At 39.8% G+C, this 25,592-nt stretch overlaps 1 long non-coding RNA gene across 1 annotated transcript; it reads right to left on the reverse strand.

Annotated features, from left to right (window-relative positions):
- Positions 1-377: 377 nt before the first annotated feature.
- On the reverse strand, positions 378-15,051 carry LOC114011873 (uncharacterized). Its single transcript, XR_003553994.2, has 6 exons — positions 13,192-15,051; positions 11,898-12,022; positions 9,824-9,926; positions 8,964-9,076; positions 3,323-7,301; positions 378-2,120 (listed from the first exon to the last, which is right to left on the reverse strand). It is a non-coding gene; the product is annotated as an uncharacterized LOC114011873 (long non-coding RNA).
- Positions 15,052-25,592: the final 10,541 nt, after the last annotated feature.

The following is a 25,592-nucleotide window of genomic DNA, read 5'->3' on the forward strand; positions in this document are numbered from 1 at the left end:
ATTGCTGTTAAATTCTGCAGTGGGTTTTCTTTAGGGAAAATGACATCGAGTATTAGTGAAACCCTCCTAAAGGTGAAATATCTGTGGCAGTCTTACCTACGAAACGTAACTGAGATCAGACAAGTATTCCTATGCTAATAAAAGTATGAACTAGGAACCCAACACACCTGCATCTTTTGTCTCTTAAGTTCAGCTCTAACATTTCAAGGTTCTTCCAAGTTTATATAAATTTAGCCATGTATTAATAACTGAAATTTAAACAGTTAAACTTGATTATAAAGCCTAAGAAAGGAATAGCTGGTGCAAACACATTAACACATGCCTTGTTTTCTTTACAATGTTTACTAAACAGATTTTATTTCCTGATATAAACATCACTGACTGGCAGAAGCACTGCCAACAACAGACATCATTAAGCTGATAGAGGCTGTTAGTGGTTACCTCAGGCAGAACTGACCACATAGCTTATGGGAATATAGTTTTCACAGTGCATACCTAATTATATGAATCATAGAATGGTTTGGGTTAGAAAGGACCTTAAAGCCTATCTAGTTCCAACCCTCCCACCATGGGCAGGGACACCTTCCACAGACCAGGTTGCTGCAAGCCCCATCCAGCCTGGCCTTGAACACTTCCAGGGATGGAGCATCCTCAGCTTCTCTGGACAACCTGTGCCAGTGCCTTGCCACCCTCACTGTGAAGAATTTATTCCTAACATCTAAATCTGCCCTCTTTCAGTTTAAAAGCATTTCCCGATGTCCTGTCACTACAGGCCCTACTAAAAAGTCTCTCCCCATCTTTCTTATAAGCCCCCCATAAGTACTGAGAGGCTGCTATAAGGTCTCCCTGGAGCCTTCTCTTCTCCAGGCTGAAGAACCCCAGCTCTCTCAGCCTGTCTTCATGAGAGAGGTGCTCCAGCCCTCTGATCATCTTTGTGGCCCTCCTCTGGACCCACTCCAACAGGTCCATGTCCTTACGTTGGGGACCCCAGCGCTGAGTGCAGCACTGCAGGTGGGGTGTCACAAGAGCAGAGTAGAGGAGGAGAATCACCTCCTTCAACCTGCTGGTCACTCTTGTGACCAGGCTCAACATGGCCTGACAACGTGTGCCTGCAGCCCAGAAACCCAACAGTATCCTGGGCTGCATCACACATTGCCAGGCCGTGTCGAGCTTCTTGTCCACCAGCACTCCCAAAGCCTTCTCCTCAGGGCTGCTTTCAATCCATTCTCAGCCCAGCCTGTATTGATACTCGAGGTTGCCCCAGCCCAGGTGCAGGACCTTGCACTTGGCCTTGTTGAACTTCATAAGGTTTGCATGGGCTCACCTCTCAAGGCTGTCAAGGACCCTCTGGATGGCATCCCTGCCCTCCGGCGTGTCAGCTGCAGCACTCAGCTTGGTGTCATTGGCAGATTTGCTGAGGATGCACTTGATCCCACTGTCCATGTACCAACAAAGATGTTGAACAGCGCAGCCCCCAATACGGACCTGAAACCATTCTGTGAAGCGACAGACAAAAAGCTATAAACCATGCTGGTCTACCTACCAAAACCCAAGACATGAACACAGAGCTAGATCCCAGAAATGGCACTGGGGTCTGAATCAGCAAAGTGACACAGGGTTCAGAACTATGTGGGCCAAGCCTTTTTTCCCAAACTGCCACGTTTCCCACTTTGAAATAAAATAAAACCTGATTCAATTGAAGGGATGTGTTTCTGCTATATTTTAATTGGGATATTATGATTTAAAGAGTGAAGTGAGTGAGATCTGTTGGGTTGGAGACACAGAAACAGTTCCAAGTCAGTAGATAGTCCTGAATATCATTTGCCACCTTCAGAAATAAGGGCCTGAGCTAAATTCTGGAGAAACAAACATACCCATCGCGATTAGCTCCAGCAAGGTGAAGGCTTTCTTTAACTATTCTGCCACCGCATGGCATCCCCCCAGCTCACTAGTCTTACAATACTAGCTGGAATAAAAAATTACTCAGTTTAATAAAAATGAACAATAAAACCAGAGCTGGTCTTTTGCATGGAAAAAGGGTCTTTTTTCATTCACTTCTCAGGGTGGGACCAAACTGCCAGTTTCCCAGATTCCTGCTGCCCCATCTGCTCTGTTACAGTCTGTGAATGCAATAAAATGTAGATTCAAGTAATGTTAACATCCACATATCTTGACAAAAGTATTTCATTTCTTGGTTCATGATTTCTAGTTTTACAATGTTTCTAGAACTGATCTGTCTGTAATTCACAAAAGATTGATGTGTTCTGACATACATTAAAACTAACGGTAGGACCAGGACACGTTTACATTTATGGCAATGCAGTTTGAAAAGTAGATTTTTAAGAACATAGTATGTTAGAAAAATACTTCTGCCAGCTTGGTGGAGGTTTTTGCCTTATTTGAAATTAGAATTTATGAAGATTATTTTTGGGTTTTGATTTTTATTCTATCCTCTTTACGGAGTTTTCTTTATCTCACCAGAGAGATTTACTGAGGATCATAAGCTGCAAAAAGACTAAAATGGCAGAAAATCTCTCACAGTTATATTGCAACCTTCTAAGTCCCATGAAACACAGAAGGTGATCTGTGTCCTAAGGAAAATAGGAAATTATGAGGAATCTGAAGCATCCTGTGCTATTTCAGTTGAGCACAGGACAGCTGGAAAAAACACATATGTGAAGGAAGTGGCTGTCTGATATTTGCCCTCTATTCTAATGTTCACTTTCTCTGCTTTCTTTAGTCCCTCTTTCTCCAGCTACACAAGATAACAATTTCTAAGAACCATAAAAGAGAACAGAAACACATGCATTTAATTGTCTTATAAATTGAATTATGATTTATGACAGGTTTTACATTTCACAAGTAAGATATTATGCAAATTCTCAGCAGACCCTTTCATTTGAAAGCTTGCACAAAATATTTGTGGTAGCTTCCTACTTGATTTTATTTCTGAAATAGATAAACTGAACACATGTACCTGTGTCTCAAAGACCAGGCAGTGCCTGCTTAATTATGTTCAAAAGTCTAATCCCTGAATTATGGAATGCAGCATAATTCATTTCTACATTAGCAAAAGTGTGCTTTAAAAGTGATGGAGCATTCCTCACCATATGCTTTATGGTTCTTGCATTTGCATTAACAAAGAAGGAACAACCATCTTGAATATTTTAATAGCTGGATATATAGCCACAGATAATTTGTCTTTCTTAACCATCCTTCCAGACCACCTCAAATAAAATCTAACTCATTTACTGTATCTGCTAACATATAAAAATGGAAGTGTATTACTGTACTTAGGTTAAAAACAGTTGCCAATACATACCAACTAATCAGACTGAAGATCCACCTGGACAAGCGTTTCGTTTCTGACAATGTCCACTAAACTCTGCTACGCTTGAGAAAGAGAGGAAAGACAAGGCAAATACTGAGTTATACTTCCCTCTACTGTACTCTTGCAGCTTCCAGCAAACTGGCTAAGGGAATTCATGTAGTAGGAGGTTTCATCTGCATAATTAAAACCCCTCTTAGCATTAGCCCACTGTTCTGAATTGATTGTAAAATGTCACTTCAATTAATTTCTATCCAGCTGGGCTGGATCATGTATTGATCCCCTCTAACAGGAGGCTGAGCATCAGAATTTGAAGCAGTGGAGTGATAGGAGTTGGCACACATATTCCTGTTTTGTAGCTGCATCTTCTGGGGTAGGAGATAATGGTACAGTGCAAATAGCACCGCAAGGCACACTGAGATGAATGCTTATAAGAAAGACTATGGAATAGCAATGCCTAAGGTGTGTGCTTTGAACTGGACAGAATAGTAGGGAAATCTGTCATAAAATATCCTGGGTATCGAGGGACTGAAATGCATTTTACTGCGTTCATCTCATCTAAATTCACTATGCCTGAGCGTTTCACATCCACAAAGTTTTGTTGAGGATAAGGCTCTTGGACAATATTAGGCAAATGCATTTTGGGGGTTTGGAAGCTGCAAAATAAGCAACTTCCTTTTCTCACTCATCTTTGTCTAAGAGAAAAAGAAGAAAAAGTAGTTAGCTGTTTAACGATTCAGTCACCATATTGCAAAATGCAATGTGAAGAGGGTTATGATGCTACTTTGGGGTTTTCCTGTTTGCCTAGCAGACAAATTCATACTTCTGTAAGAGTCACTTACTACCACTCCAGAGCAACACTTTTTCCCTGAGTGTGCATGGAATTCATTCCAGGGCAGCTGCTTACAACAAAATGTAAAAGGAAATACCTTTAAAACTTTGTCAGTGAGATGTAAGCAGGACACTGTTTTTTCAATGCTGCCTCTTCCATGATGGGTTTTATCCTGTCCATTGGTGTGAAGCAGAAGGACAAATAAAGATAGAGAGACCAGAAGAAGAGTGGTGGATAGGTGACTGATTCTTCAGAGCCTGGGCTATCATTTTATAATGTGTTTACAGGTTTGGTCAGGGATTTCCCATTCTAAGCACGTTGTGCTTCACTTCAAAGTTACAATCTATCAATTAGAGTATTGAATGGTGATGGAAGGCAAAAATCAGAGAACAGGATTTTTGAGAAATGCCCTTGGTGCATTGGAGCTATAGAGGACTACAGAGATTATGCTAATTCCAAAACCCCAGTAGGGAGGATATTAAGGCTATGCAGCTGTATCTGTCTGGATAGGGCTACATGTTTTCCCCCATGCTACAATTACATTGCCAGCATCTGTGGCAGTGACTGTGCATGACAGAGACAGATCAGAGCACTGAGCAAGTTCAGGAGGGAGCTATGGTGAAATACAGGTAGCCAGAGCCTAAGTAGCAATATGGGATCACAGGAAAGTACTTCCCCTGCTGCTTCCTGGAATGTAGCTGGACACAGCTGATCCTTGTCTAAATTCGCCTTTAATCATACTCAGCATTACCTTAATGTTTCCTCTGCTGCTTCTGTTGACTGAAACAGATGATTTGCATAGAGAAGAGTAAGATTTCCTAATTGTGATCAGGCTGCCCAAAAGCTGCTGGATGTTACACAGAGGTGCACGGGTAGATGCCAAAATGAGGATTGGATAAGTTCTGCATCCCCTTTTTCAACCCTCATTTACCTCACTGAGTTTAGGATCTTCAAAAGGCCTCGGGAAACCACGCCTTTGAGAATCTCATCTTGAAATGAAAGATGTTTTTTAAAAACAGGATTGAGTGCTCTGCATTTTCCCAGTGAAGAACATTGTCTTCTCCTCATTCCCCATGAACACATTCTTCGGTATGTGTTTAGGGTATTTGTTGTACCTCTTGCTGCCTTACCCCAGGAGCACCAGTGACCAAACAGTAGGAATTTGTCCTGAAAACTAGCATCTGCAAAATACATCTTTTCCTGCAACATTTTTCATGGAAAAAATATTGACACAATATTTTCATACTATCATGACTAATATCAAATGCTCTTCTCAGACATTATTTGAATTGTTTGGGTTGTTTTTTTTTAAAAAAGAACTTCTATTAATACCATATGGAATCAGATTAGTCCTGCTGCTAAAATGTTCACAAAGAAGGCAAATCCTTCCATCTTCTCCTGCTCAAAGCAATAGCAAAATAGACATAAGCTGTGTGCTTACCAGTTTGCAGGTGATAGAATTCAAGGTCATGTTGAATTACTAATCATCTAACCATCGCTTGGCAGCACACAGCCATGCATGCAAAGCCCACTCCACTGGGCTGTGTTACAACAGAGTAGTGGTAATGGGGAAGAAAAATATTTTTTTTTAAATACCGATAATTTTTCTGGAGCTCACACTGTATTTACCCCATAATTTTAAGTACAGATTAACTCTATAAAAATTTTCTGGGTTTCTGTACTGTGTCTTTAGAATCAAAACTCTGCCACAGTCAAATCAAAGTTTAAGTACCCACAATTAAATCATGTTATTCAAAGTTTTCAAATTCTTAAGTGTGATGCGGTGGGGCATGTCTCAGGATTAAAACAGAAGAACTCAGTGGTAACTGCTCATTTATTCCTGTCTTTGCTGCCAGGCAGAAGAAATAATACGCGGTAAATCCATGGCTTTCCCTCACCACCAGATCACATGGGGTTGGAGCTTTGCTCCCAGATCGACTGACATCCATTGCACAGGTCATCAGCATCATCTTGTGCAGGGGAGCATAGGAACATGTTCTCTAGCCACCTGGGCTTTCTGTTAATGCATGGGGTTGCTAAAGTGTAAGATAAATGAACTCTTTAAGTTTATATTCTACCAGGATTTAGAAGTTAGGCATGTACCTCTTGCTAGTGAGGTGTGACCATTTGCAGGAACGGTTTTAAGGGACTTCTGTAGCATACAGTCCTGCAGAGAACTGCCCTGTTTTTATCACTTTTCAGGCATACATGCCCGCAAAAGGGAGTAAGAATTTGAGTTCCAGTTAACGGCTTATATCAAGTACTTGGCCTGGTGCCACGCACATCCCACAGTTCTACAGTTCTAATGTTTTCCAAAATTAATTTCCCTTTAAAAAAAAGTATCTCTAGTCCTTCTTGATTATGAGGGGAGGGGGAAGTGTTAGCTTTTGTATCCATTAAATTGCCTGAATGAGCCCCAAGATAGAGGTTGCTGACATTTCTTGAATGAAATGGATTTTTTCCCCGAATCTGCAGTTTCAACGAAGTGTTCCTTCACAACATGCTTTTTTTGCTAAAAAATTTTTGGAAAAAATCTGGAGGCATTATTTACTTCCTAATTTTATCAGTCTTATCAAAATTTTAAACCAAAGAAAAACATCATTTTATCTACCATCCTTATGTATCTGGCTTAGCCTTTTGTAATATATTTTAATAATATTCTAGTATAAAACTCAAAATAGGATAAATTACAAAAGTCAGCATCAAATACTTCTGTCCTATTAAATGAAGGAAGTCATCACAGCTTTCTGGACTTGAATGCATTTTTGCCACATCAGCTCCCACCCCAAAAAAGTTAGGGGGTTTAAAATGATAACAAAGAAAGTCCTTGAGATGCTAGAATTCCCTAAGAAATTGCATTTTTTTTATGATCAGCTTTTTTCAAACAATATTTTGGCTGTATTTCCAAATACCTGTGCTTAGCATTGATGTTATTGGACTGTTGACAATATTGACATTTTTAATTAGTGCCATTAGGTTTAAGGGTAAACAATTAAATTGTTGTTATTTTCAACAAAGCTACCTGGCTTCTCTGCTTATCCTATGGTCCCAAGTGCCTCCCAGCTCTGTCTAATTGAAAAAAAAATGAGACATACCTAAGACAATAGCCAAATTATCTGCAGAAGTTCTCAATATAAAAACCTGCAAGATAATAAGATACTGAGGTTGTGGCTATAGCATTAAAGAAAAAAAAAAAGGTAAAATTAAAGTAAATGCAAGCACAGTGCACATACTACATCATTCATCTGCATTCAGTAAGAGTCTCAGTTTTAAATATATATTAAGCTGCTACACAATTTCCTTTTTACCAAACCAGATTGTGAAAGTACATCTAAATTCTTCTGCAAAATTTATGTTTCATTCTGCTGCAAAGCACAAAGAGCCTTAATGCACAACTGACAAATTGTCATGTTCTTGTCTGGGGAACAGTCTTGAAATCATTAGTCAGTTTGCCAGCATAAGGAACATAACACAGAATCTGTGAGATGCATATGGTAACAAGTTTAAGTCTTATGACCAATCTGGTTTTTATAACAGTTTGTGAATACCTTTAAAGTAAATTAGATCTATTAATCTATCTCTGATTTTGCATAGGGTTTTTATCTCATATCAATTGTTTCTTTGCAGATTTTGATGTTTTCTGTCTTAAACATATGTGCTGTGATTAGAATACCAGAATAGATAGGGATCATTAAAATAACATTTATCATCTTAAACTGTTATTGTTGGGTTTGGAACATATCTGGTCCTTTTAATGTGTTCTCCTTAAAGAGAAATAAATGACTTCATTTTCCTGGGCAAGTCCAATCTGTTCTTGAAAAAGCCTTGCTTTAAAGCTGCCTGTACTCTCTACTTGGTTCTCGTAATGCTTTTTGTTCTTGCATTTTGTTTTGCCAGTGTCCATCTCCAGGAAGTCAATTTTGCCTGTGACAAGACTGACACGTGGCATACTGCAGGGAAATTTGCATCTTGTCAGAAAGGCCTAGTCCCACAAGAAAAATTGTTTGTCTAAAAGTGCGCAGCACAGCTTTCATTTGCTCTAATTAAAGCATAAATGTCATTGTTCCAAGGTTCTTTAAATTAGGTTTATTAAGCTATATGCCACATTTTGGAATGCAATTAATGTGTGGCTAAGCTTTCCATTTCCTTTAATGTCACAGGGGATGTATTTGATATAATGTTATTTAATATTTTAATAGAAACTACAGAAACTGAGATTAGGCAAGTTTTTTATACATTAAAAACTGAATAGAACTCAGTGAATCAACTTTTTTTCTGGCAAGAGTAATTTCTTACGCATGTTATATTCCTTCTGTATATAACTTACATTTCAAAATCCTGCTCCTTAATATCAAGGATTTATAGATAGTTCACCCGGTTTATGGGCAAGATCAATTTTGTTTGTAATTACACAAACAATAACATTCACACAAGTGTCGCGGGTGGTTATTTAAATTACACAAATGTCATACAGATGTAAACAAATGCCCAGATTCTGCTTTCACTGTGCAGATTGGACTGTTTATTAATCTATCAGCTGAGCCACCGGAATCAAGTATATTAGTCTGAACACAAGGTTTAACTGCATAAGTAGAAGAATCAGGTCCCAGAAAATTTAATGGATTTGTTATTTTAAGAGACTGACTAAGATGACTTCATAGACCAGTTTTATAGGAGGTTAACAGAAGTGCTTGCAGGATCACATGCCATGAAATGTTTTCATTAAAAATAAAATGTAAGGAACAAAATGCCAAGCTGTAGCATTACAGGTTGGGGCATGGCTCTCCCAAAGTGGACACTCACCTATGGAGAGCAGCGGGATGCAGACTTAATAGCCAGAAATGCTAGACTCCAAGCCCTTCACTCCTGTGAACGAGTAGGCCTGCAGGATCAGTTCCTTTGGGCCTCCAGAAGTTCTGAGGAAACCAGATCATCCCACAAATAATACTACATCAATTTCTTACTGTCCACACAGTACTCAATTACTTGCAAAGCTCGAAGTCAAAAGGAGGCAACAGGCAAGGTATGGGACCAATGCACCATGTAAAATCCCCTGCCATTCAAGCTTGCTTTTATTGAAAAACGGAATTTCACATCACATTTCTTAAAGTATCTTCTCTACTTCATGTTAGTATTAAATGAAATTCTGCAGTTCTGGCATAATGAGCAAGTGCTCATTAGTGTGAGTGGTTTAAAGTATGCAGATGCAAGACCTTCTCATTGTAAGGAATAAGCATTAATGAACAGTAAAATGAGACTGAGGTACTGAATATAATTTAAATCACCAAGAGAGCAACCCAGCGTACAGGACTTGTGCTGTATGAGCCACAGAAAAAAGTACCAAAACTGACCAAAACATTTTAAAAAGCATAATGTTACTTAACTATTAAGAGCTCTTGCTTATTTGCTTCAGTAATTTTGCATCTCTATTACCACACTGTTAACACACAGAGTGTATTTGGCTGGTGGCTGTGCGGCATTGAGATGTTCTGTCTGTCAAGACTTACACTTTGTGTTCTTCATTTCCATCAAGGACATTGCTAAGCTAAGAAGGCATTTGGGCTTGAAATTACGATTCATACAAGTAACCATTACTTTCCCAAAGGGTCCAAATCACAGAAACAGAAGCTGCAGAGAGAAATGAAGAGAGTTGCCCATCTTACCTCTAAGTTAATGAAGGAATAACATGTCTGTTAAAGTAGGTGCAGTGCTTAGGACAATGTAATTAACATTTTTTCTGAGTCTGTTCCATTGATGAGTAAAAGGCTGATGTAAGGTCAGAAACAAGATACAGATTAGTTTATTAGCAATAATAATTTTTCAGTCCATTAATCCAGTTTCCCTGAGGAGAAGGCAGTATTTAGTAATATCTAGATAAATAAGAAGTTTAACTTTGGATCTACAGAAAAGCTCGAAACCAATTCATACAAGGGAAACTATCATTTGAATGGAAATAAAAAATCTGAGATGTTGAGGCAAATACACCCCCTGCACAAAGGGTGAATACAAGGTAAATAAAAGATCTAAGATGCAAGGGTAAATACAGTCCCAGTGCAAAGATTTCTGACTCATCACTAACTGATATTTGTAATGAAAAAGACTTTAGGATCCACAAAGCTAAATTCTCGCATTGGTTATGTCATCTCAGATATGCTTCTTAGAGACAAACAACAGTGTGTTAGTAAGAGCTTGCTAAACCAGTGATCCTTTAAATATGAGGAATGCAGAGACAGTGATTTTGTTTTATCACTGTCTTATCTGGCAAAAATAAGAAATAATATCTACCCAGACATTAATTTGGCTTTGACACAAACCAGCAGAAAGTCAAAAAGTATTTCTTTCAATCCAGTGGAATAACATCTGACCAGCATTTCCAGAAATGCCTTTTCAAAATCCCCTAATAAACTCAGTGGGTTATGAAGTCATGTTGGATAGCAGACACAGAACAGCAAGAGGTAATAATGTATGTTGTTGGTTTTATTTACTTACTTATGACACAAGATTACTGTTGGAAAGCATGCTGAAAGAAGAAAATGCAGGGACAGATACACCATGTTTCTATCCTATGGAACACATTGGAACAATATGGGGAAAAAACAGGGAGCCATATTGTCAGAATGGTATAAGTGGATGAAAGTAATTTCTTTCTGTGGAGTACTGGTTTTGAGAATGGGTGTCAGAAGACAGAGCAAATACATTTTAACCTTGATATACAGTGAGCGTTAGGAGTGTTAGACAGCTGTGTAAAAATATATTTTAGAATTCTATTGGGGCTAGAACATCCTTCCCTCTATCCAGCAGTTACACTATGGATCAAAATGAAGAAACCTTTGTTTCATGCATATCAAGCTGCTATGTTCAGTGAGGTACTGTGAAAGAAACATAAAAGTAGGCCCTCCTGATTCTACTCATGTACTGTCTCCTGATAATAGTCAATATATTGTTCCTGTTGTCAAATAGAAAATGAAACTTAGATGTGGACTGAGAGTCTTAAATACCTCCAGCAAGCTGTAATGAAGTTCTTGATAATCCATCCTACCTATTTGAGCCTATCACCATTAACGTATCCATTCAGATATTTGTTTAGCCCTTATCTCTCTCTCCCACGTTCTGTGTCACTTTTCAGCAAGGCACAGATTGTAAAAAATTTATATCTTGCTGTCCTTTATCCAGCTATAAATGACATCAGTGTTAACGGAAAGATTCCAAATTACATCAGAGATCTGAGTGCTTTTGATTGTTAAAAATGCTTCATTATTTATTTGTAATAATTTTTTCCCAGGGAAGAAGGCTTTGTTAGTGGTGAGATCAAGTAATTCCTTACATTTGAAAACAAAACACAATGCTTGGTCCTGTTATGCTGAATAAGAGTACAAAAAAAGGAAGAGAATTCATGGGAAAAGGCCAAGATCTGTAGATGGAGCCGAAGCAAAAATGCATCAGAAATCCAGAAAATCTCTATTGATGGAACATAGTGAACTTTCCTGAAACCAGTGTGCTGCTCCCAGTTCTCACACCCTTGAACTGATATCCCCTGGTGTTGCAGAAGACATTGTTCCCATGTTTGTAGCCCCTACACAAACATCTCTGAATGCAGCATATTTTTATTTTCTTGCTAGGCCCAGATGTCTTCATGGGGAAAAGTCACTGAGGGTTATGGCTGGTTCAGGGCATTTGACTATTAAAATAACCATGCTCACAACTGACTCTGCAGTCCTACCCACCCACTGAACATACCTGGCAGTGTGTCAGAGTAGGCCGTCAGTACTGTGCAGAGCCAGAACCATTAATCTCATCTTTTTTTTCAATCACCCCTCAAGACTCACTTTTTCCAAGTCCACGTGTTTCTTCCAGCGAGGATGCTGTTGAGTAACAAATCGGAGCTGTAAATCTGTGACAGTTTAAGACCTGGCCTTCCCGTGGATTTCACAAGGCTGTCAATGCCTCCTTTGTGGTGGCAGTTTCTTGGGAGCAGTCCTGAGCCTTCCTTTTCCCTGCCTTGGGCTGAGAACATGGTTGGCCCTTAGCCAAGATGCAGAGAGTTGCTTAGGTGGATGTTAATTTTTAAAAAGGCAGATGAACCAGGATAATATGTCACTCTGAAAACTGTGGCACAGTATTTCTGATAGACTTTATAATCCTCTGCTGCATGAGCTAGCATAGTTTTATCTTCAGTGGAAACATTAAGCTAGTTCTCTATGGGGATGGGAAAAAAATGAGCTGTTGCATTGCTCAATACTCCGTGCTAACATTAATCCGTGGGTGGACTTGGACATCTGAGCCTACACTGACACGGACTGGGGCAGATGTGTGCCTATAACACAACTGGCACACACTCATTTTGTTGAGGAGAGAGGGAATGGACTCAACTATACCATCAGGGTCTGTTGGCAACTGCGCAGCAAACTGAGTTATTGTTAAGGTCCACTGGGAGAATGTTAAGCACCCATAAAAATGTAATATTTATTCCAATATCCACCAAGGATTCAGTCCAAAACGGTGATCATTCGCCACAGCTTAGAAGCATATTTAGGGCTTTGTGTTCCAACTGCACATACTCCAACATGGGAGTCACTAATGGATGATCTCTGTTCTGCTGTGGGCTATGGCTTTTATACTGCAGAGGGATTTTGTCTCAGAAAACTTAGTATTTTCCTGAAGATTTGAACAAGAAATTCCAAATTCAAAAGCAGTAATTCAATACTTAAATGAATTCCACTTGGATGAGCTGTTGTTATTATTTTGTAGCAAATGTTTTTGTAGGATGTAGTGGCCAACTCATTGAGACGTTAAGATAATGACAAACCTTGCCCCATGGGGACTGCAGCTTGACTGACAAGCCACAGCAGATAGACAAGACAAATCTATGGGATGGGGTGGGAGGCAGGCACAATAGGATTCCAAAAAATCCCAAACAAACCCCAGCCAGGGAATCAGCTTCCAAAATATTTATTAAGGTTTTCAGGGCTTCAAAGATAAAAGTCATTCCAAACATAAATGCTCATCCCACACAGACAATGCTTGTACTTACATGCTGTTGTCTCAGTGAGGTTCTGTTTTCAGTAGAAAACCTTGTAGCTTTTGAAAGTAGTTGCTGGGAGTTGAGTTTGCAGATGCAATGTTGACTGCAAAGTAGTTCTGCATGTGGAGTATCACAATTAATTTACCAAAGTGCTGACTATGGCTTGTCTTGGCCTGTAGGCTTAGTATCGTCATTAAAGAAAGAAGGAAAAAGAGGAAAAAAGGAAGGGAAAAGAGGAAAAAGGGAAAGGTAAAGATAAAATAAGGAAGGGAAAAGAAGAAAAATAGAAGGAGAAAGAAATATGTCACAATCATGTTCAAACACAGTGTATTTTTTAGAGCAGTTTAACCTAAAGGACTTACTTTTGCAGACAATTTCAATGCAATATATTCTTTTACTTAGAGTTTAAGCAGACCTTGAAGACTTTTCTTTTTCCACCTGCCAACAGTGGACAAAAGCACCAGCAATTACAGCAGCGTAGCCAGCACGCACTAGCTCGATGAATATTACTTCATGAACAATATTAATGGCACTTTACAGATCCTTATAAGTAAAGGTGACAAGAAATTTCTCCACTGCATAAGAAAGAACAGTCTGGCAAATTCAGGAAATATTAGCACCAAAAAAGAAGAGGATGCATTACAAACTATGAGGGAATTTCAGATCCAAAATCCAGTTTTAGAGTTTGACCTCTTCCTTGCCCACTGACAGCCAAACCCCATCAAAAGCCTGGGTATCAGATAAGTACCAAATCCGTATGGTCATCAGATATTTCTAGTTCACATATGCCCAGGTGCACTAGGATTTACTTCCACCTGCTGCTGAAATAAGCACTGTGTGGGAGTGAGGTTCAGCCCACATTTTCCCAGTCTGTTCAGTTGTCTCCATCTTTGGGCTCAGCTGCATTCCCTTCCTTTTTCAGACTCTTCTCATCCCCAGGCAGCTGCTCACAACCCATTCCTTCCTTTCTTGTTCCAACGAAGTCCTTTTAAGATTCATATTCTTTTTGATCTCTGGGCTCTCAGACTTGGCAAACCAGCTGTGTAACTGCCTGGGGCCTGGAAAATAGCATTTTCCCAACTGGTTATTGAGTTATTGTTATTTTAACTCCCTTGAAGTTGTTCACCCCAGGTATCATGTCTCGATCACTGTTTTGTTGCCCATTGGTTTCCATCTTCTCCCAGACTAAACAGCTTTCTGGACTTAACTCTATAAATAATCTTCACATGCACAGGCTGAAGCATATAAACTCTTCATGAAAGCAGTATACTTAATTCCCCTGGTTCTCCAAACCACAGTAGTTAAGATCAGTTATCTAGAATGTTATACTAACAATTCGCAGATTTATAGGTTAGATCATTGGTGGAAAAGGCTTCTGTGCCGCAGGGTCTCTGACTGTTGAATTTGCTTTGTAGGTTTTCTCAGCTCTCTGCTATTCACATGAGTAGAGGGGTGAGGGGGTAGGCAAGTCATCACCTGAGGTATTGCATAAGTAGGTATCTTCCTTCAAAAAAATCCTAGCAACTAGAGCTTTCATACTTTGTAAATTTACTTGCTAAATTTTTCCCTTTGTTCAACATTTTCTAGTTTTCCAACACTTCTGTTTCTTTATTTTCTCCTCCCCTCCAAATTACAGTATTTTCATACCACTTCTTTGTATAAACCATTTTAGACCAAGAATATTTTTCCAATGTAGCCTGAGGTTTCTTACTTTTTTGAATTTATTTTTAAAAGTGGGAGGAACTGAATACAAGAGAAAACTTCTAGCATAAAATGGAAAATATTTTTCAGGACTTCTTAAAATATACTATATGTGGGTTGAGCGATGCACTCAAAACAGAAAACAGTGCATCCTACTTCTTTGCCTAACTCCCCACTTCTGCTACTTACAATTAAAATGAGATACACTTAAAACGTAAGAAGACAAGCATAAATACCCGGAAGAGGAAAAATAACTCACAAATCCATTTCCAGTTTTCTGGGGAAATGTAGCTTAAATTAATATGCATGTCAGATGTAAGAGCTGACATGTACAAACAGCTAAGTTATATGGTGAACGCCTCTGACGATGCTAAAAAAAAAAAAGCTGCAGTGGGAGCAAAAGAAGAGATAGTGCTGCAACAACTGCTATCAGTAACTCTATCCTGTTCAGGTCCACATAACACTGTATTAAAACCTTTTGTGTCTTTTGAAATACTGAATATGCCCATGTCCCCAGTCACTGCTAACAAGGTGACATGCTATAAGAGAAACAGTGAGAGAAAGCCCTCCTAAAGCAGCCTGGATCCATCTGGAGTTAACGTCTCCTCCTAACACCTGGTGCTCTCTTCACACTTAGTGCAAGGCTGAAGAGTTTTCTTCTAATTCAGCATCCAGGTGGAATTCCAACAGCAGGAGGTTTACGGTACTTTGTAAGAAACTGCTGGTGCCACTGCAAAATCCGCCCAGACAAAGCATCTAACTGCTATATAAAATGTAGTATCTCATTGCAGATTTAGGAAATGTTCCTTTGCAATGTGGGAGAAGTATTCAGCACACTGGTATTTATAAACAGCCACACATCACAGTCACGAGCTTCTGGAGAACACATTCTTTCCAAGAAGAATGTAAATGTTAATCCACTGAAGAGTGAGTGTGAGAGACAGTGTGAACGCGTGAGTGCAGCGGTGCAGTGTGGCTGGCAGGAGCTATGGTAGAAGGAATGAAGCATGGCTCTCCGCTTAGCCGGCTGCCAGGGCTGGCTCACCTCCTGCCTCCAGTGAAGTCCATCAGCTGAACCCTCAAAACCATGGCACTGGTACAGCTGAAGGCCTTGTGAATTTGATGAACTTGCTATGTGGATATCTGAAACAGCTTCAGGTCCATAAATGTGTACTGATGCTATGGCAGGGAGAAGTCCTTTCCAGCCCTCGAAGGCTTTCTATTGAGCCACTTTTGGGGTAAGATATGGAAACAGATTTTGGGATGCCCTTGAGGAAAAGTCTGTACTATGTCTTCAGATTCTCCTAGACAATGGCACTCGTTGAAAGGAATTAATTCTCTTTTCCCTGGCATGTGATTAAAAAAAATCCATCAGTGTGGTGTGAATAGCAGAAAGAAGTAAAAGTTGTTGTTGTCAATGTGTAAGGCTTCTCAGAAAAGGTTAGAACAAGCTCTGATTCCCTTCTTAGCTGCATAGTGAATGAGAAAGCCTGCAAGGGAATTCCCATGAAGATTTCCAACAGTCACATTGGGATGGTTACTCTGCTGCAAACAAGCTCACACTCATCAGTGATAGGAATCAGATTTTTTCTCATCTTCATTATACTAAAATATCTAGCAAACCTTGCTCATATTTTCAATGTGCAGGTCACTAAAAAAATTGAAAGCTCAGAGCCCTAAAAAACATTATTTTACAATAACAAGGCCAAGGTCTAGAGGGAATTTCAATTTGTGGCAGAGATTTAAAAACTATTTTAGTAAAGGACAGATAATCCTAATATGAGCAAAAAATAAATTAGTTCAGTACTGGACCATTCACCGTCACTTGATCATAAAACAACAAACAACTCATCATTCCTAATGTTATTCTTCTCTAGGGAACTGAGCTTTTTGTTTGCTGTAATGAACTGCTGTCATTGAGCTCTAACTTTACTGGAGTAGAGCTTTTTTCTTAAACAGCTGAGAAATGAAGATTCTGATTAAAAAAGATGCTTGCACTGAAATAAATGTGCACATGATATAACCAGGTCCTTCTATGTATGCAAAAAAATTATATTCTGTTACTTTTCTTTTATATTATATTTTTCAAGGAAAGGCATTTAATTTTCATTGCTAATACACACTGGACATAGAAGATCAGATGGCAGATATTATAATGAAGTGTTCTTTGTTTACAAAAAAAATTGTGTTCATGATTTTTTAATAGTGTTTGACAGTTTCATCATAAAGAAATGGAAGTCTCAACCGGAATTGTTGTTCGTCATATGCCTGAGGCCTGAGGTTGATTTATTTTGTCACCAAGCTGAGCTGATTTTATTGGAACTATAACTGAAACTTTTCTTGCATCCTTTACTATGACAGTGCAATAAATGAAATCCTAATGCACCAGCTGTATCTCTCTCAGAAAACTCCTCATTATCTGAATGCAGACTTTTCCTCCATTGCCTGTTAATCTTTAAGGCTGTAATGTTTTATAAGGAGCTACATGTAGTGGGTAAATCAAGATATAGGGGTATATTTGCTCTTCTCTCTACATATAAGCTCTGGTCAGAGCCGATCATTTGTGCCAAATCAACCACTGACATAGAACAGACTAATATATAATAGGTACAAGAGCAAAATAAAAATCCTATTTGTGCATCTTCATCTCAGGACCATAGTGAGGTTTGTGGTGTAGCTAGATAATAAGCCCACAGGTGTAATTTAAGTACCGTCTTACCAAACACATCAGCCAGAAAACCTCAGAGATAATAGTTCTTGTCTAAATTGGGCTTGGCACGCTGTTTTACAGCACCCCTTGGAAATCACAGAGGATAAGCCTGGAAAATTATTTAATCTAATGAAAAAAACTGGGAGCACGTTAAGTGCTGCCTTTCATATAGCCAAAAAATGCTCTACAGAAGAAAAAGGACTATGACAGCAAAACCGAGACATGTCCCACGCAAAGCCCATCACCTGTCGGCTCACTAACTAAAGGCCAGCTCCTAGCTTAACGGCACTTCCAAATGAGCATCAGCTCCACTGGCGTGGATTGCAAAACCACCAGTGAGTTTGGAGTCTATGATTTCTCCGTTTGGATCCTAGGTACTTTTACATCAGCAAAGGAAATCTGGGGACTTAGGGGCTGGTTATCATTTATACAGTGGTTGCTTCTAAGCACAAATCGAAACCTCAGGAGGAAACAGTGCAGGTGGGACTTTCTTCTCTCTAGTGCTAAAGACCAGGTGTAAAAGCCATGACATTTTCCCACTGAACACAGTTCTTTTTTGAAGATAAGTTTGAAGGGAGACAGAAGGATTTTTCCAATAGACATCAATTTATATGACTAATTTTGTATTTTCACCTCTGCTTAAGCAATATGAGGTTATCTTTGAAGAAAAGAGAATCATAACTTCTCTCAGGTGTTTTTAACCTTTTCTTAATTCACGTGCCATCGGATACTTTTTTCTCCCTTGCTTCACGCTAAGCTAAAGAGAAAAACAGTCTGACTTTTAGGGGTTTTTTTCAGAAATGCCTTCAGACCATTTTTCAGCCCAACATGCCTGTATATATTTCCTTTGGCAATGGGGCATACTGGAAGGTCTATGGGGTTTTTTAAGGTTTTCCTGTTGTTCTCTTAACTACAGCAAGATGCCTGCTTCTTGCACAGAAACCCCAAAGCATCCATGGCAGGAAGGCATGATTAGCTCTCTAGAAAAAAAACCAAAACAGCCTTCCACTTGGCATGCTGAACCATTTTTTGTTCCAAGTCCATATTTTCATTTTGGTTCTCCCAGTCATAAATGTCTTGTGATACTGAGTAACAGCAACATAATCTGAAAATTATGCGCAGATGAATGACATCGTTCATAGCTGTTATTCCTCATCTATGACTTACACATCCCACATCTGATGCATTTTTTACCTGCATACTGTTCCAAGGGATACGTGTCGCATACAGTGGTAAATATTTGAGGGAAACCTGGTACAATGTATGACCCAATTAGCCACAGGTCTTATGATCTGTCCTGTAATAACCTATTTTTGTTTTGAGATGGTTTCCATCTCTTAAGAAGGTCTAACTTAAAATAATTATTTCTTGATTTAGTTTTGTTTCCTAGACATCTTAATTCACAAGTTTTTAGTTGTTGCTTAATACAACGCATTAAAAGCAGATTCACACCCAACTATTAACCACTTGATGTATCCAGACATTAGCTAATAAGCTAAAATTCATGTGTTGAAACAAGTTCTAATAGTCTGGCTCTGCCCTCAGAGGCCATCTGAAATGAACAGAAGAGTTTTTCCCATCTCTCTTACTTCAAGTCAGTCCCAGGTCACCAGCATCCCAGAGTAGGAACCACAGCCATTTTGACTTGGTCCCACTGAGAGACTGAGTACATCAGTTTCTGCAAAGGAACAAATCTGCTTTCAGGAGGGTTCATTAGCTCTTTGCTCAGCGCTCCCAGCCCCAGCATACAAAAACTGTAAAGCAATTCAATTCCCTCCTGGAGAAACACTGGGCTACAAAGATAACTCACAGGTGTTACTTGCTAACATTCGCTAGCAGGTTCTTTAAAGCACTGCTTGCACACCATTACCTGTGTCACACAGCCTCGGAAAGAATTATGGAACCTGAATTCCTCTCTCATTTCAGCTGCTCTAGATTAAGTCAGAAGAGCATTAATGGGACAGCATCGGCACTGCACTTGCCTTTCTCTTTGTAGAGGCTGGCTGCGTAAAAGACCCGTTTTACTAAATCCTGCATTTGCAGCCGGATTGCTTTCTCTGCTATTGCACTTCTTTTGACCCAGTCTTTTGAGTGTTTGACTTCAGCTCTGAAGAGAATGAGAATAAAGATGCACAGATCATACATTTTCCCAAAGACAAGGAAGAAAGAGAAGAAAACATTTCTCAGAAGAGCTCATTCAATTTTTATACTCTTGGGGGCTTTCAGGAACTGGCTACATAAAAATAATTTGTTTTATTCCTCTGAATTTTTAATACCAAAAGAAGTTTGATAGGTAGGATTAACTCTGTTCACATGGGGAAGGAACTTCATTATCTCTCACTGCTGTGCAATAAATAACTGTCACAGAAGAGCAGTAAGAGACTGGTCACTTGTCCTAGCTTTGTCCCATGACCTGTATGAGAGCTGTGAGTTCCCAGCCTCTGTCCTGGCACAGTGTGTGATAGCTGGGGCTCTGGTTTGTTCACAACCTCAAGTCTCACTTTCCCACTTTCCTTTTTCCTTCAGCATATCCAAGAGGCAGCTGCATCACTCTCCTCTGAAATGTCACCGCACTCTCCTCAGGTGCTGTTCAGGACTCTCAGTAGCTCCTGCCTCTTGCCACAGCCACCTCAAATTCTCATCCCCATGTTGGAAAAATCTAAACTGCACCACTTAAACTATCCTTCAGCCTATGGTTATTATGGTCAAGTCAAAACCGCCTCCAAAATGAACACATAAGCCTTCTGAGTTTAGGGTCAGTCAGTTCCCCCAAAAAATCCAGTGGCGAGATCCAAATGCAAAATGTGTTCGGGGAAAAGACATTTTCTGATCTCATGGACAATCAGGGCTGTCTGCATACCTTTCAGTGCACATCATCAGCTTTCCTCAGTAACACTCTGCTGCTCTTTTCCTCTTGCTGAAATACAAAACCGTAGCTTCCCACATACTCTCATGGCACATGTCTTTGCCAAACTGAAGGATTTTTAGGGCTGAGCCTGCCTTTTCCATACCTATGAAGAGCCTAATGCAATTTTGGGCACAGGGAATACAATTTTTCTAAAGTGATCTTGAATATTCTGTTAGACCAAGTTCCAGTCCCATCATCCCACTTTCAGTTTTACTAGGGACATACCTGGATTTTCCCATGCGACATGAGGGTTTTACCTCATTCTTGACCTGAGAGAGAACAATCATACAGGAAGGGTAAGGAAAGCGAAGTTGAACTTATGGCTTTAACTGGAAAAACATATTGGATTAAAAGTTGTGCATTAAATAACCCCTTTTATTTGTAGCAAGTCAATAAGAGCAATGGCACTAAGACTAAACAAAAGGAGATAAGCTGAAACAGGCTATAGAAGAGTATGAAATCTGCTAATTTAAGAGAAAAATAAAAGCTAATTAATATATTGATCCCCAGAGTTAATTGCCCCATGAAATTAGAAAGCATTTCTCTAATTCAAGTGAGGTGCTTTACTGACTAAATACCCAGTTCCTTTTCATCCTCATCTTCACAAACTGTAGTACCTCAAATGGCATAAGATTAAATCAGTTTAAGAAAGATTTGGAAGTGTCTTCCTGGAGGGGACAGGCATGACTCCTGTGCATTCACTTTTACAGGGTCTGCCTACGTAGGCATATTCAGGAAAATTCACCTGAAATAAGTGAAGATGTGTATTTAAAGCAGATTCCTAAAAAATGCCTTCCTGTTTATTTTTCAGTTATATGTTTATTTTGAAAATTAAGGTGTTGGTCATTCAATTATGTTAAATTATTCTGTAATAACAGCATACAGATTATCAGCTCTGTAATTATGAATGGGTGTCCATCTCACACATTAACCATGTTTAACTGTGATAAGCTTCGTTCAGTGTGAATGCAAATCTGATCTCACACATGAAACAAAGTAATATTGTCCTAACCCTTGATGTGCACATGGCTCATTTTTATAATAACTTTTATTCTAGGACACAATATCAGGCAGATCTTCCTCTAATTACTGTCACAAGATGATGTGCAGTAAGGAAGTCCTTTTTCCAGTGCTTGATTTCTATGGCTTGCAGTGAGCAGCTGACCACAAAGCCAGCTGAAACATGAAGCAAGAAAAATTTCATATTTCAAATTTGAATTACATAAGTTATTTGAATAACTAAGGAAAAGGGATGATCTTTTGCTAACTCTTTGGAATGAGGCAGCAAATATCCTTGTCTTTTTGTAACCTGAAGCTGTGCTCTCTGAATTCTCTGAAGACTCCAAGTGACTTGAGCAGCCTTTGCTCAGTCTCTTCCTCCCCATTTTTCTTTTCCCCATCTGAAACGGGAGTGAGAAGGTGATCTTCCTGCAGACATTGGCCTCTAGCTCAGCTGCCCAACGTGCAGGCCATGTTCTTCACCTTGCTGTACAACAGCTACCACAAGTTATCCCAGGCTGTTGCTGGGGCTGTTAAATGCAGCCACGATAAACCTGTCCTATAACACCGAGTTATTCAATAAAAGCATATCCAGGCTGCTCCCAAATTCTTTTAGGCTTATGGAGTCTGTTCTTGACACAACTGTATTGCTACTATGTAAATCTTTATACATTTATGACAAAGGAATAAATAAATTTACAATAAACATAAATTCATTTGTGAACTACTTAACTTTTCTCATGGACAAGCACTCTGCACTATATGGCTCTCTTCAATATTACAGGTCCAGAGTCAATTATAAGCCCTTTCTGTTTCCCTAGCAGGAAGGTTAAAATTCAATTCTTTTTTATTGCAGTTTGCAAATATAATATACTCTCCAGCTATCTTGGCAAAGCTCTTCAGTTAAATCATCCTGTGCAACACTGCTTCTTAGTCGCTGGTACCTCCCTACACAACAACAAACTGTGAACCCCATACTTCCAGGGTATTTATTGGTCTGTTCCGTAGATATGATAACTATTTTACATCATATTAGTTTTTCATTTAAATGATCACATAGACAGTTTTGGGTTTAGGGTTTTTGGTTTTGTTCTTTTGAGTGGGGACACAAGCGTGCTTTTATATTTAAAATGTCTCCTAAAGGCTTTGAGGGAGTGCTGTTGTCCTTTGTGCTTCTCCCCAGTAAATCAGTTGCTTGGGTTTGTGGGGGTTTTTTTGTTTTCATGGTTTAAAATACTGTTACTAGCAGAAAGTAAAGTGAAGTGATGTGTTAGCATAGCAGAGTTTTGCTGTGTTATTGAGTTGAGGCAAGGAGCCCAGAAAACTAGAGGAAAATGATCCATTGAAATCTATAATCCTTCCCTCTGCCCTCACCACAGCTACAGAACATGAGATTATTATGCTTGTCAGAATAACTACTTATCTGCCTGTGGCCAGGGCTGGTGTCTGTTGGAATGTTAAAAAGGTCCACACCTAATTACTGTGCTGACTCAATTATTTTTGTCCAAATCATACTTCGGAGAAATCCATTATAGCTTATCCCCCAACCAAGGAAAGTAAATGGACTTATTGGAAGGATCAATATACTCCAAAAGGGTGAGAGAGGAATAAAGACAAGAATTTGAGTACCTTTCTACAGGGTCCTATAAAAGCTGAGATCCTTCAGTGTGAGTTAATTGTTTCTGCTACCAATGCTGCAGCTCCCAAGTGCAGCCAAGTTTTCTTGCAATGAGGCCATCACCTGGCAATCCTGCTTGTTACATGTGTTCGTCATTTGGTCTGATCTTCACTGGATACTCCTTAGGACAGGGACTGTGGCTTTTCTGCATTTTAAAGTTTAAGACACATGCACCTGATACTTAATTACTATATACAACAAAATAAAAATTCAAGGCACCTTTGATGGTTCTTTATTTCTATGACTCAACAAATTTGTTATCTTGAGGTGCTAAACAGCTGTGAGCACAAGAGAGGAAAAAAAAAGGTCACTTTTTCTACTACACGAGTGTCTTCTCATTTCACAGAAACCAGATGACGCTGACACTGATATATTGTGTGCTTGTTTCCCTTCTCCTCCAAGATGTTATTTTTGTGAAAGTGCAAACCAGCACCTTTTCAGCAACATCTGTCAGCCAGGAAGACTGAGTATCTTTGGCATTTTCACAGGCAGAAATTACAGCACTGATAACAATAATACAGTACCAATGATGCTGAGGCGTATCGTAGAAAGCTGCATTGATACAGAAATTCCAGAAAAAGCTGAAGTCCAGCTGATAAAACACTTTCCAAAGGAAGAATGTGGCATGCTCTGTCTAGACGCCTGTCCTTGACTGCCCTTTTTCCAAAGGATCCAATTAATATTCCCACAGAATTTATTAGCCACGCTGTTTTAGTGGCTGGGATTTCCCCACACTACCCGAAGTGATACTCAGCCTCTGAGGATGCTCAAAGCCATTAGTAAGGGAGTTAAAGTTAAAGCCTCCTCTCACTAACATGAAGCTGCTGCTATTCTCGTGAGGTCTCAGTGCCCCCACCAGTGGCAGAGAAAATCTCCCCTGCCCAAGACACTTAGAGGGATGAGTGAATCAACGCCTAACACAAGCCTTAAGCCTAGTCTTAAGAAATCCTAATCATTGATTGCTGTGTATCTACTGGGGCACCTATGCGGAGGAAGCATCACATTTTTGTCTCCAGGACTGCCATATATTTCTTTTCACAAATTTGCCACATACAGTTGGGCACAATTAACACTAGCAGGTCACCGGAGGCCTGGGTGACAGGGAAGCACAGTGCCAGAATGGACCTTTTCTCCCAAGAGTCCCTTTGAAGGTCAGGGTTGGAGTGGGCAACAGTCCGGCTTCACAGCACCTCACTCGAGCTGGTTACAGGGAAAGCAAGTGCAATTACCCGAAAGCTTCCCAAAGGCACAGAGTCAAACATGTCATCGTAATGAAAAACTTAGGATCCCTAATGAGAAATCATTTACTGTGGCTCTTTCTCTTGCTGCCTCTTTATTATTACTGCTTGTTATTTCTACCCCGCCAGCCTGCGGTAGGACCAGTCCCCCCACCATACAGTGACAGACACTCCACAGACAATGGACACGGGTGACAATCCCTCCTTCAAGACTAGAGCAGTGCTTGGAGCGTGTTCAATCTGGGATGTTAATCCGTGAAGTTTTAGGCTGCTACTTTTTGACTGTACCCTTTATGTAAGCAGGGCTGGCACAGTCTGTTTCAGAGCTAGGGAACCCCTCCCTTTCACTTGTACTTCTGAAAAATACAAGATTAAGTTCAATTGAAAGTGTTTGCTCCTCAACATTTAAAAATATATTGGCTTGAATTTGTAATGAAAACTCAACACCTCTCTGAAGTATAAAAAATAGCGTTTGGCTGCAAGTTACAGAATACAACAACTTGCACTATAAAGAACCATAAGGCAAGATGAAGGCATCCCCAGCCCCTTTGCCTTTAAAATGCCATGGAAGCACAGAGGCTTTCGGCAGAACACCTTATCTGCTCTTAAAAGCTGTGACTCTTCATCCTTTCGTTATGAAGACCCAGGGGATTGCTTACTTAGCATACACCAGAGGCAATGGATAGGGTGAGCAGTCACTGCAGCCAGAAAACCCCAGTACAGAGCACAGGCAATTACCTTGCACATGCAGAGACTTTGAGGCTGGATTGCGCTGAATAGAGAACCCCTCCGGCTGAGCAAGCCATGTGTGCCCGGGAAGAGCAGCCACTTTCGCTACGCTGAAAAGCAATGCAGTAAGTGACTTGGATATTGCAGCAGGCGCCTGTTCCCTGGGTTAATCAGGAGCTGAAGCCTTGCAGCTTTTGCTCGGAGAGAGACAACCTCCAGTCTGGGAGCAGTGTCAGAGCTGCATGATTTTTTGTTGTTGTTGTTGTTTCTAAATCAAGTGAATCGAGCTGATATGCAGTGACACTAACTGTATCATTTTGCATTGTGTGGATGTGGGTGTATTGCAGGGGAGTGCTTGCTCGATGGTCCTGTGCTGAACTAGTGCTGCTCGCTTTGTAGCTTATTTCTGTAGTCATGTTTGACAGTGTTTAAATAGAGATGGGGCTT

This window comes from Falco peregrinus, chromosome 1 (assembly GCF_023634155.1).
Source record: "Falco peregrinus isolate bFalPer1 chromosome 1, bFalPer1.pri, whole genome shotgun sequence".
NCBI lineage: Eukaryota > Metazoa > Chordata > Aves > Falconiformes > Falconidae > Falco > Falco peregrinus.